We start from the raw sequence: 12,442 nt of genomic DNA, 5'->3' as shown, positions 1-12,442 counted from the left end.
GAGGAAGGATGGGAGTTTAACGCCTGGAAGTGAGGGGAGGGAGCACAGAACCTAGGCAGTCTTGGACAATGTGGGGGCTCATGGCACCTGCGAGGTGGGGTGGTTAGTGACACTCAGTCTTTGGTTGGATGGCCCTGGATTGGAAATCTCTGCCACTCCTGTCCAGGTGACCTCGGGGGAAGGTGCTTCACCTTTCTGAGCTTCAGGCTGTCTGGGTTGCTGAGTAACAGACAGAAAGCCGGTGGCATGCACCAGAACGAGTAATTAATTGCTCCTATCCCTCACCTCAGACAATCTTTGCTTGGTTTCCAGAACATTTTATGTCCATTGCCCATCTGAAGCATGGATAATCTGCCCATTTCACAGATTTTCTCTTTTATTTGTTTAAGAGATTATCAGGATCTGCCAGGGAGAACTCAACTATGTGTGTGTGTGTGTGTGTGTGTGTGTGTGTGTGTGTGCGCGCACGCGCACGTGTGTGTGTGTGTGTGTGTGTGTGAGAGAGAGAGAGAGAGAGAGAGGAGGGAGAGGGAGGAAACTGTTACACCATGTGGTCAATGCTGTAATTACGGTGACTGTATTCTCCAAACCACAAATCAGGTCACGTGGTCGGACAGAGGCTATTTTCTGCCTCCACTGAAGTCCAAACATGAAATCACATGTAGTTACACATTCATTGAATCACCTTTTATTTTTTTAAAGAAGCAAATGACATGGAATTTGGATTGTCCTTGACAAATCCCACTACAGTCCTAGAAAATCACTAAAGCCAGGATGGGGGCCGGTGAAGAGCCTGGGCAGGAACAGGAAGACTTCCTGGGGGAGCTGCTGCTTAAGAGGAGCCTTGAAGGCTGAGTAAGACCTCTCTGGACAGAGGAAGGGGAGGGGAGGCCTGAATGCCCTTATGACAGGACCTACCTACCCTTCCCACTCTGAAGACAGCCCTGCTAGGAACTGGGGATGCTGGCTACAGTCAGCAACTGTGTCTGTTTTTAGTTACTTTTCACTTTTTGTTGTTTTAAAGACCTCTGGTGGGGGGAGGGGAACAAAATTGTTATGGGCTCGTGTAACAACACACGACTATTGTATTGACTTGTCCTCTCCTGCAGTGGACTGTGCATTCCTCCTGGGCAGGAGCCACCTCTGTCTTGTTCATCTCTATGTCCCTCTGCTTGTCCTCCCCCCTAAGAACGGGATGAGGAAGACTACAGGAGAGGTACTAAAAAAATGCCAGATAGAGGTGCCTGCGTGGCTCAGTCGGTTAAGCGGTTAGGCATCTGACTCTTGATTTCTGCTCAGGTCTTGATCTCAAGGTGGTGACAGCAAGTCCTGCCTCTGGCTCCCAGAGTCTGCTTGAGATTCTCTCCCTCTCCCTTTGCTCCTCCCCTACACTCCTCCCTCTCCACCTCCCACTTCCCAGGGCACAGTGCCCTCTACCTGTTAATAAAAAAAAAAAGAGTCAAATAAATAAATGAATAAAGTACCATTGATGAGCATTTTGTAGGTGGACAGTATGTATCTGGTGCTGTATCTGCTGAATTTCATTTCCTCTGCTTTGTTCACCAATGTGTGCGAGTTGCCTACGCTGTGCCTTGGGCTGAGCAGAGCCACAGGGCTCAGCGGTGTGAGACAAACGAGGGCCTGCCCACACAGAGCTTATACTCTAGGGGGAGAGATGGGCAGGGGACAAGTAGCTAAGGGGAGGAAGAGGGGATGTGGCATGTAGACCAGGTCCGGATTAGGGGTATAGGGAAAGCCCCAGGAAGAAAGGAAATTTAGCCTGAAATCTAAAAGATCACAATTAACACTTAAACTAACACTTGTATATGCTGGTCATCCTGGAACACAGACAACCCTGAGGACTTGACATCTTTAACTCATTTAATCTCCCCCCAACTACAATACTATTATTGTCCCTATTTTAGAGATAAGGAAGCTGAGCACAGAAACTTTGACAAACAGGCCCAAGGTCACACAGCTTTTAAGTGGAAAGGGCAGCATTCAAAGCCGGCAGTCGGGCTGAGTCCGCGCTCTCATCAAGGAATTAGTCAGGTAAAGGGGAAGGTGGGGTGTACCATTTCGGATGAGAGGTGAGGCTGGACATCAGGGCAGGGAATTTATCCTAAGATTAATGGTAAGCTGTGTTTTAAGTGGGAAATGAGAATGACGAGGTTGCATCAGAGGGAGCAAAGTGGGAGGGAGGGAGAGAGAGCGATTAAGAGACCATGAACATGGATGATGGAGGAGACAAGATGGCAGCTTGGACTAGGGCAGCAATGGTGAAGAAGAAGAAATGGGGTTGCATTAGATTAAAAAAAAAAAAAAAGAATCTGAAGGCAGAACCAAGGGACTGACTCTCGGATGGGATGTGGGGACAAGGGGCTGGTGTCAGATTTCTGGACTGGAAATGTGAGCTGGGGCCACAGGAGAAGGGGGAGAAGCAAGTCTGGGTGGAAGAAATTAGTTTAGCCTCTGACTTGTGGAATCGGATAAAGGTAACCTCGGGACAACCAGAGGACATATCAAGTGGGCAGTGGAGAGGTTACCTGGGGCTGAGGAGAGGATCTGGGCAAGGGGAGTTGTCAGGGCAGAGAAAATCCTGGAAGCTCTGAGAGGTGTGAGTGGATCCTGAAAGGATGGAGGAACCGGCATCTTGACAGTCTTCCTCAGGACTTCCTGGGTGTGGTTAGAAATGCAGGTCAGCTTCTCGTAGTCTCGTGGAGGTAAATTCTCTGGGTGGGGCCTGGGCCTTGCCTCCTTACAGGCTTTCTGGGTGACGTTGAGCCGGAGGGCCTTGAGGCCATCTTGGTCAACAGCAACTCTGAAGACATGACAAGAGTAGGAAGACATAGCTATCAGTGATGGGGAGTTACCCCAGCTCGCTGCTGCCTCCCAAATGCTTTATTCCACTGATGAGACACCAGATCTCAGTCAGCCTGGGCAGGAGGATGAGGACTGCGACCCGACTCGCCTCCCTTCCCCTGGGCCTCCCACAGCCTGGCTATCACCTCCTTCACCTTCTTAAGAGCCTTCTTGTTCCACCAAGCTCTCAAGAGAATGTCCGATCTATGGAGCTTTTCCCAAGAGGTCACCTATAATCTGCTCCTAACCCACCTCTCCAGTTGTCTTGCTCGTTCTGGCCTTCCTGCTACCTCCGCCCTCCTCCTCTTGCCCCTACCTCCCACCCACACAACACTCAGCTTTCCCCCAGCACTTTCCATGGGGCCTTTGCATAGGCTGTTCCTTGTGCAGAGCATTTCCTCTCCCCACCCTGATCCCACCCATTCCTCCTGACCCTGCTCCAACGCTGCCTCTCTCCAAAGCTCCCTCCTTCTGCTTCCCTCTTACTGTAAGGCATAGCACTTCTTGCCCTGGGCCTCTCCAGCAGGCACTCAGCGTAGCCAGCTCCTGGACACAGGGAGGGGCACCCCGATCACCTCCAAACATGTCTATATCCCTCTTGAGTGTAGACCCATGTCTCTTTCAATCCTGCTTCTCCCTTACTAGGACCTCAGTGCCTGGCACAGACAAGATGCTCACAGGACCTCATGTGGATGGAAATAGTCTTCTAAAGCAGAGATTAGCATGAGTAAGGTTCTAGGGGGCTTGTTTAACCTGCCTAAGACTCAGAGCATATTCAAGGACTTTTAGGTCATTGAAGACAGGAATATAGACTCTACAGGATAATTTGCTGGTGGATGCTGATTTCCCTGGCCAGACTGGTGGCAGGACTGGAGTGTGCACTAAATCACAAGCCCCTCTTTGCAATGGCCGGCAGTTGGGGCCTGGGACCACCACTATAGGCTCATTCCTATCCGATGGTACTCCTTCCAAAGCTGTTACTTGGGCACAGCTTCTTGTTCAGGCCTCAGCATCTCCCCCCTCCCCACCACCACCGACAGAAGTGGCCTGGCTGAAAACCTGTTTCCCCCAGGACAAAGTTACTCTTTAGGGGAATGGGGACGAGTCTCTCCTACTGTCATATGGGCAGCTCGGCCTTTCTACCTCTCTTGGCTTTGCTCTGGTTGCTTATACGCTTTTTCACCTTTGTTCCTGCAGTCAGTCATGAAGCTCAGAAGGTTCTTAGGAAACTACCGATCTATTGTTTTCCAAATTTGCCCCAGCCTCACCCCAGGTCCACAGAGACAGGATCTCCAGGTAAGGGGCCTAGTGACTCCCAACATTAGGAGATACTCAAGGCTCACTATCAAATCGCCCCCTCTCCGCACCCAATCTCTCCTTGTTCTGGATGGTTCACAGAGGGCAAAAAGCCCTTCTGCTTAGAGCAGTCAGATCTGAACACAGACTCCACCCGGCTCTCTCTGAGACTCCCAGAAATCATCCCATGTCTCTGGGCCTCATTGTCCCCATCCATTTAATGAGGATGGCCACTATAGTCTTGCGAAACTTGCAGGGTTCTTGAGATGGTTGAAATGACACTGGGGATGGGAAACTGAGGCTCAGTGGGAGAAGAAATCTGTTAAAGGTCATCCACCCCTTCATCTGCCAGTTCGAGGCCAGGCGCTGGGGATTCAGCTGGGAACAACTTGTTGGGGGAGATGACATCCTCGTAAACAATGAGACCAGTAAATGAACCAGATAATCATGATAAAGGAAATAAAGGGGTTTTCGAGAGTCGGGGGCAAAGGTGGGGTGGAGTGGGGTGGGGAAGGCCGGCCCAGGAGCGCAGGAGGGGTCACTCAGTCAGAGACCGGGTTGTGGGGGGGGGGGGGGTCGTCTGGGGAGGTCCTGGAGGGTTGTCATAAGCCCAGCGGCGTCAGAGTCCGGAGGCCCCCTTCGGCCCCGGCCAGGGCGCTCCCCGGGGCCCCCGGAGGCGCGGCGGGCGCGGGTCTTTGTCTCCCTCATTTTCTCCGAAGCCTCTCCGACCCCCAGCGCTGTTCCCTCTTTGACCTCGAATAACTTGTTGGCTTCCCCCGGGCTTTGTTTCCCCGGGGGTCAGCGCCTCCGGGACGCCGGGCAGCCGCCGGGGGCCCTCGTGGGTCCCGCATCTGACACCCCCTCCGGCCCCCGCCCCCTACCCGCTCGGAGACAGGGGTCAAAGGCAGCCCGCGTCACGTGGTCGCCGAGCAGCACCGAATCGGCCGGGAGAGCCGAGGGAGAATCCGAGTGGAAGCTGAGAAATCCAGCCCCGATAGCAGCGCCGGGTCCCGCCCCGGCCCCCGCCCCGGGGCGCTTGCCGCACGCCCGCCGGCCGCCGGGCCTCCGGAGCCGATCTCCGGCCGGCACCCACGCTCCATCACGAGATCGAACCCCGCTCCCACGGCCGCGATTCGGGGAGGTAGGCACCGCGGCGGGCGAGGGGAAGGGGAGACGCGCCGGGGGCCCTGGGCGCGCGGGCTCGCCCCTCTGTGCCCCGCCGGGCTGCGGGGCGAATGGTAGCGCGCCCCAACTTCCAGTCTTCGGGGAGACCCCCACCTCCTCGCCGCGGGACCGCGGGGCTGGGTGGGGGGTGCGGGGAGGGACTGCGAGCTGCCCCAGCGCTGTGCAGGGGGCCGGGACTGGGGGCTGGGCACCGGGCGGGAGGGGGAGGGGGACAGCGAGCGGGAGGCGGAGCGGGCGGTGGCGGCGGCTGCGGCGTGGAGCGGGGGTGGGAGCGGCGGGAGGCGGCGGGCGAGGGGTTAACCCTGGCCGGGGCCAGAGCCCCGCGGCGCCCGCACGGCCGTGGGGGAACCCAGGCGTCCCGCGGCTCTCCGGGAGCGCCTCCTCCCCCGGGGGGCGCCCCAGCCTGGGCAGGTAAGACGCTGGGAGGGCCGGGGCCAGCCAGTCCCCTGTCGCCGGGCCGGCGGGGCCCAAGCCGGGCGTGCAGGCCGCGCGGGGCCCAGGCGGCCGCCGGCGCAAGTTTAGTGCGGGCGGGCGCCGGGCGGGCGAGCCGAGTCTGCCGGGGCCCGGCGCACCCGGGTGGAGGACAAAGGGGTGGGGGGCCAAGCGGGGGCCGGGGGCAGGCCAGGGTGCAGGCGAGGGCAGCGCGGCAGCTGTAGGTCACGGATAATGTCACTCACGAGGAATGCCCCCTCCCCCTCCCCTCCTCCCGAACAGGGGAAACTTTTGTCTGGCGAGGGAGGGGGGTTAGAGGCCGGGTCCCTGCTCGGGGCAGGGTAGAGGCAGCCGGACCGGTTTTCTCGGGACTATGCGCGGCCTGGTCTCTAACTCCCTTCCTCCCCCAGCTTCACGGAGCCAGGAGCCTCCGTGTTGAACGCTTCTCTTGAGCACTCTGGGACGGGGTGAGGAGGGGGCGCCGGTGGACGCTTGGGCTCTGGGACAGGCCGGGAATCTGGGGACTGGCCTCCTGGCTCGGCTTTCCCGGATTGGAGCACAGGGTCAGCCAGGAGCCACGCCAGGCCCAGGGGATTCAGAACCCCACCCCCAGTCTAGCCCCGGCCCTGTACTCCTCTCCACCGGCTCCCAATCATTCAGAATGGCTGTGGCAGTACTGCCCCCTGGTCTGAGGTGCACACCGACCTGGTGTCCGTCGCTTCCCAGCTCTGTGACCTTGGGCTGGTTCCTTACCTTCCCCTCACCTCAGTTTCCTTACCTGTACAATGGGAAAAATATAGTATCTTCTAGAATAAGGATGAAATGAGAGTCTGTGGTATGTCAGTAAACGGTGGCATGTTTATATTCAACAAGTATTTACTGCATGTTTACTATGTGCCAGGCACTGGGCTAATTGTTCTACATACATTATTTTATTCAGTTCTCCCACTTGACTATTAGCTGCATTTCGCTAAGGGGGCAACGGAGGCCCAGGATGGTGAAGGTCACACAGGTGGGACGCGGAGGAGCTTGGAGCTCCCCCAGCCTCAGAGCTCTATAAGGTCCTGCTGTGACTATGAGTTCATGTTATTTTCAGTTCAAATTATGAGGACACTTGTCCCATTTCCCCATTACCCTTATTCCTAGGTGATGCTCCTTCTGCCTGTTGCTGGTGCAGCGTGAGGTCTGGTGTCCTGGCTCTTGTTATTGTGGGCAGCTGGAGCAGAAGGGACGTCCACTGGAGCCCTGTGATGGTCCAACTTCTGTTGCTGGCTGGGCCCGTGGCCGGAATGCTCTCCCAGTGCGGGTGGTGCAGGGAGGAGCCCGTCTCCCTGGCTCCAGCTAGGGACAGCTGGTGGCTTTGTCAACAGGCCTCTCCCCAGCACCCAGGGGACGGCAGAGCCTTTCATCTCCATTCAGACCAGGTCACTTTCAGATCCGCAGGGGGCAGAGGTAGGGCCAAGAAGTGGAGCCCTTGGGGTGACGAGAGACATAAGGCCAAGGATTTATGCCTAGGTGTCCTCTTGCGTGAATCAGCGGCAGGGTCCTTATTGCTGAGCTAATGGGCTGTCCTAGATGATCCAGCCACAAAGGTCCCTGAGGACAGTAATGGTGGGTGGACTTTGAGCCAGTGTCAGGATTACAGAATCTTGTTGGAAAATGCATGTGTATATGGGGTTTCTGAGCCTGGGACACAGTGTGGGCCCGTGAGTCAATGTATGGGGTGACCCAGACTTCCATGGGCTTCAGTGCCCTGTGCTGGCCCAGTCTTTTAGTGGGGGTACCATCTCATGACTGCTGATCGGGCTCTGATTGGGAGCCTTGAGTAATCTCTTTTAAATGGAAAACAACTTGCTAATTAACACATGACGTCTTAAAACAATGGACTGCGGTATGCGGTAGGTAATGAAAGTTCTTGGGAGATGCAAGTTTGTGCATTACTTTTCTAGCTGCTCTGAGGGCTGTGCCATCACTAGATCTGGGATTTGAGGGTCTGTAGGCCTTTGCTAGACTGCTCGAATAGGGGATCTTCCTGGGCCGACAGATCTGTTAGCCTGTAGGAACAAGAGTGGAAATTCCACTACTAGCTGGACTTTGAGGGGACTCAGAAATGCAGGGCAGAGAGGGGAGGGGCTGGATGGCTGAAAGGAGTTCTGAAGGATGGGGACGCCCCTTGGCATGTGGCTAGACGGTCCTTAACCATCCGGATCAGAGCAGGAAGAGAGTCCTCTGGGAGAATCAACAGGTGAAGGGATGGAGCCAGCGAGCAAGACAGGAGGGCAAGAGGCATTCGAGAAACAGTTTGAAATCACAAGCTGAGGATGCAGCCGAATACGGGATCGAATTGCAGATGGGGGGTTGGCCCAGAGGCCAGCGGAGAGATCTGCATCTGAGAAACATTGAAAGGGGCTCTAGTCTTAGCAGCCCTGAGCTCTGACTGCCCTCGGCTTTGGGCATGCTCGACCTGTCTTCCATACTTTGGGACCAAAGCCAGGCCTGCAAGTCCCTAGAGATTGGGCAGACTTCTGCTGGCTTGGAATATGGTTTTGGGTATGGCTTGAAATATCTGGACTGTGGAGGACTTGGACGTGCTTTACGTGAAATGGAACATTAGGGTAATTTGCTAAATATGTATGGAAAGTGTCTGCGGAGTGGGGTGATGGGGAAATGAAATAGGGTGAGGTCCTGCTTGTTTCTCAGCGGAGAGGCTGCTGGTCTGATGGGGGAGGGAAGACGAGGACCATTGATGGTAAAGAGGCAGGACGTGGTCAGTGAGAGATGGGCTTTGGAAGGTCAGTAGAGGGGAAAAGCTCTTTTGGTTGTGAACGTCGGCAGGGCTTCCTGGGGGAGGAAGTGTTTGTAAGGATGCAGCCTAGGGGAAGGGGGGCAGTGGGAGGCAAGATTGGGTTGTGGGCTGTTTGCAGCGTCTTGCTCCAGAGTTTGGATTTTATTCTGTAGTCAGTGGAGAGGACGGAGGGTTGTAAGCAGCTCGTTGAGTTGATGCCTGTTACTGTCTCATGTCAGGCTCCTTCGGACGCTCCGCTGAAATCTCACAGCACCCCTGCAAAGTAGCTTCTGCTGCTGGGACCCCCACCCCAGCCCCACTTTCAAATGGGGCAGTGGAGACTCAGACGGCTTGAGTCACAGAACTGTATTGGAACACGGGCCAGAACTGTGTCTGCCCTAGTGGCTGTTCCTCCCAGAAGTCGTTTGGCCAAAGATGATGGCAAAACTGGTGACGTTGAGACCTACTCAGAGATGATGCTAATTGTGGTCCAGCAGAGAGCTGACCGAAACCTGACTCAGGCCATGGGGCTGAGGAAAGGAGGAGGAGGCCACAGGACTTGGTAGCTGCTTTGGGGATCAGGATCATTGCAGGTGACCTAAGGTTTAGGACCCTTAAGTGGCAGTGCCACCACTTTTGAATCCCTGCAGGGCTGTCTCTGGGCAGAGGACATAGCCTTGTCTGGTGCCTCCTGAGGGCAGAGAAAGCACCAAGGGAACAGGAGGCTAACAGGGGACTAGGGTGCCCAGGGAGGAGGCAGGGTCTCCATCGCTGAAGATATGCAGTGAGCATTGCTAAAGGTATAGGGGAGAGCATGCAGAGGGCGCGTGCCGGCAGGGTCAGGTCTGGGGGACTTCTCTCAGTTCCCTTTTCTCTCGAGAATCTCAGCAGTTGGGGTGGTGCTCGGCCCACTTCCGCCCCCTGTTTTTCTCATAGGTCTTCTGAGCTGCCCCTTCCTATGCTTCTTGGGAAGTTCCCCATACTTGCCTGGCCTGCAGTGCTCTGCCTGGGAGAGTCCTTACCCTGTGGAACACACTCAGCACGGCTGGCCTTCCAAGGGCCCCTTGGGACAGATCAGCTGCCAGAGCCTGAGCAGCCGGGGACTGTAGTTTCCCAGAGGACTGGAGCCTTCTTCTTCCATTTTCCAGTCTGTGAAATGGGTTCAGTCTCTCTTTTTTCAAAATGTGTGGAAAGAAGGCTGAATCATGAATCATCTGAATCAGGAGGAGCTGGAGGAAAGGGCTTGAGAGTTAGAAAGTGAGGAGTGGGAGGGCTGGGGTATGGGCAGGGCTGTTCCCCTCCTTCTCTGCAGTAAAGGTTAAAGCAGGGTCTCCTGGTCCTGGAGAGGGGGCGTCACCAGCTTTCTCTTGCCTGTGGGGCTTACAAAGTTCTGCCCATCCTCTTCAGCTTGGAGGCTTGGAGCTTGGTAGAAGGAAAGGACATGGATGTCTAGGACTGTGTGGCCTCTCACCAAGAGCCAGTATGCCTCCAGAGGAGTCATGGAGTGTTCCAAAGCTCTTTTCTAGATGGAGAGAGTTTATATTAACTTGCCTCCTAGCCCTTTGTATTTCTCCCTGTTCTATTTTTTGATATGGATTGGATTAATCTAATTAAAAAATTTATGTTGCAAATGAGCATTTATTTATTTGTGGGCTAGGTCTGGGGAGTAGCCCACTGTGTGACCCTGTGCCCCATCTCCCATTCCCCCTCAACCCTCAAGCAGAACCTGCCTCTTGTCCCTGCCTGTGTGTAGCCGTCCCTGCTGCTGTGGTCATCTCTGCATCTGGTGAAGGCACTGCACGCCAGTCACTTCCTCTCACCGGCCCCCCACCAGGCCTCCCCAACCGGGGCCCAGCTCCAGTGCTACCCCTTCCATACAGTCAGCCCTCATGCCGCAGAACTGGCATGTCCTGCACCCTGCATTTGCGCAGCCAGAGCCTGTGACACGGCCCCCTCACCGGGCCCTTCACACATCTGGCTTGGAATTCAGATCTCTTAAGGACACATCTCATTTCTTCTAGGATCCGTGCTTTGGAGGTGGGTGCTGCCTGTGGGCCATTTCTACACTGGTGGGAGTGGGCGGCATTGCAGAGTGGAGTCAAAAGTTGTGGGTTCAAATCCCAGCTCTGCTACCATTAGCTGTGGGATCTGGGGCAAATTACCTAAATCTTAAACCCCTTTTGGGCATTGGTTTTCTCAGCTGCAAAATGAGGTAATAATTTGCTAGGGGGAGTTCGATGCCTTTCCCTGGGTAAGAGCCCAGACCATAGGAACTCTTCAGAGATAACAGTGGGTATTACTATTGTTTATATCTGGGGGGTGGTCTGTCCTTTCAGAGATGGAGGGAGGAATCCTTGGGGTTTGAGCTCCTGACCTTTCTGTTTAATAGCCTGAGAAGGCTCGTTCAGAAGAGGAAACAGGCCCAGAGACGCAGGGCAATTTGTATGGGGTATGGGTGCTGGCGTTCTCATCCAAGAAGTCTGACAGGATTTCTTCTCTTTGTTACACCTGTTTTTCCTCTTCTCTCCTTTCATCAAGGTTGAGGTGCTCAAGCTCTATAGGCCCGGTTTCCTCTCTGGTGGCCATGTGGAATGGTGTCTGAAACTTGTGTCCAATAAGTTGACCTGGCTGGCAGGTCCTGTGGCTGTCCTCAGGATGAGGGACCCACACCCCAGGCTGTGCACACTGTGGGCTGGAGCCCCCAGAGGCCTTCCGCCTAGCCTCCCTGTGCCTTGGGAATGGGGACAGGATGACAGCAGGGAGTGGTGACTCCGGGGTAGGTCTTGAGGCAGGTGAGTAGAACACAGACAGAGCAGAGGCTGGAAGCTAGGCTCTGGCAGTTCAGATCCTTGCTGGGCTGTCTCCCACTGGTGGGACCTCAGGCAAGCTCTTTAGTGTCTAGAAAGATAATGCAGGAAACATGCTTAGCTTGAAGCTCAGTCCATGTTAGTTGTTGTCCTTGGCAACGTTGTTATTGTTGTAGTTGTTGTAATTGTTATTATTGTAATTGGCGACGTTATTTTGACCACAGAGCTCATGTTGTCCTCCCAACTGCTGTAGGAGACAGGCACTAGTATCCCCCTGCCCCGCCCCTGTGCCCCCCATAAGCAGGTGTGGCACCTAGGGCTTGGTGGAGCAGGTGGCGCAGCCTGGGGAGGTGCAGACTTGGGGGGTGACCATCATGGTCGGCTGGTGTCTGAGGAGCTGCTCTGGCCAGCTGAAGCTGACCTGTTCTGTGAGACCCGGGAAGAGAGGCAGCACTTAGAGCCAGCCAAGATGTCCGGAGGTGTGGCACAGCATCCCGGTGCAGAGACTCTGGCCTCATTCACACCTGAGGTCTGGCTCCGTGCAGCAGGGCTGGGATCGTCCTCACCCCCCAACCAGCGGGGGAGCCACCTGTCTGGGCAGGTCTGTGGTGGCCCTCCAGCGGCGGAGGTCTGCTTGTAACTGCTCTGTGGCAGCCACCTCTGATCTGTGCTGCCTGCCCAGGCAGAGGCCAGGTGAGGAGAAATGGGTGTCATCATCACAGTGCCTGAGCTCATGCCTCCCTCTCTGCCCAGATTCCCTTCCTCCTGTCCTTACATCAAGGCCTCTCCTGCCCATGCTTTTACAGGAGTCTCAGCATCACGTACTCGAGAGAGCTCTTCCCGATTCCCCTGCAGGTTAAGTCAGTGGTCCTCAAAGTCAGTATCTGGACTAGGCATGGGCATTACCTGGGACCTTGCTGGAGATGCCAATTATCTGACCCCACCCCAGACCTACTGAATCAGAAGCTGGGATCGGGGGAAAGGAGGGATCTAGCAGTCTGAAGAAGCTTCCAAGGGATTCAGGTCCGTGCTAAAGTTCAAGAAACACTTGGTTAGATAATTAAAAAAAAAAAAA

The 12,442-nt window shown here is 55.3% G+C and overlaps 1 protein-coding gene across 1 annotated transcript in view; it reads left to right on the top strand.

The window, feature by feature from the left end:
• The first annotated feature begins 5,249 nt into the window (after positions 1-5,249).
• LOC111141222 (N-deacetylase and N-sulfotransferase 1) overlaps positions 5,250-12,442 on the top strand; it is a 54,620-nt gene continuing 47,427 nt past the window's right edge. The window contains exon 1 of the mRNA XM_022493634.1: positions 5,250-5,299. The gene's annotated coding sequence lies outside the window, so the exon portion shown is untranslated. The remainder of the gene's footprint in view (positions 5,300-12,442) is intronic.

This window comes from Enhydra lutris, unplaced genomic scaffold (genome assembly GCF_002288905.1).
Source record: "Enhydra lutris kenyoni isolate GAN:26980312 unplaced genomic scaffold, ASM228890v2 scaffoldscaffold5, whole genome shotgun sequence".
NCBI lineage: Eukaryota > Metazoa > Chordata > Mammalia > Carnivora > Mustelidae > Enhydra > Enhydra lutris.
This window is presented reverse-complemented; position numbering and strand designations above follow the sequence as displayed.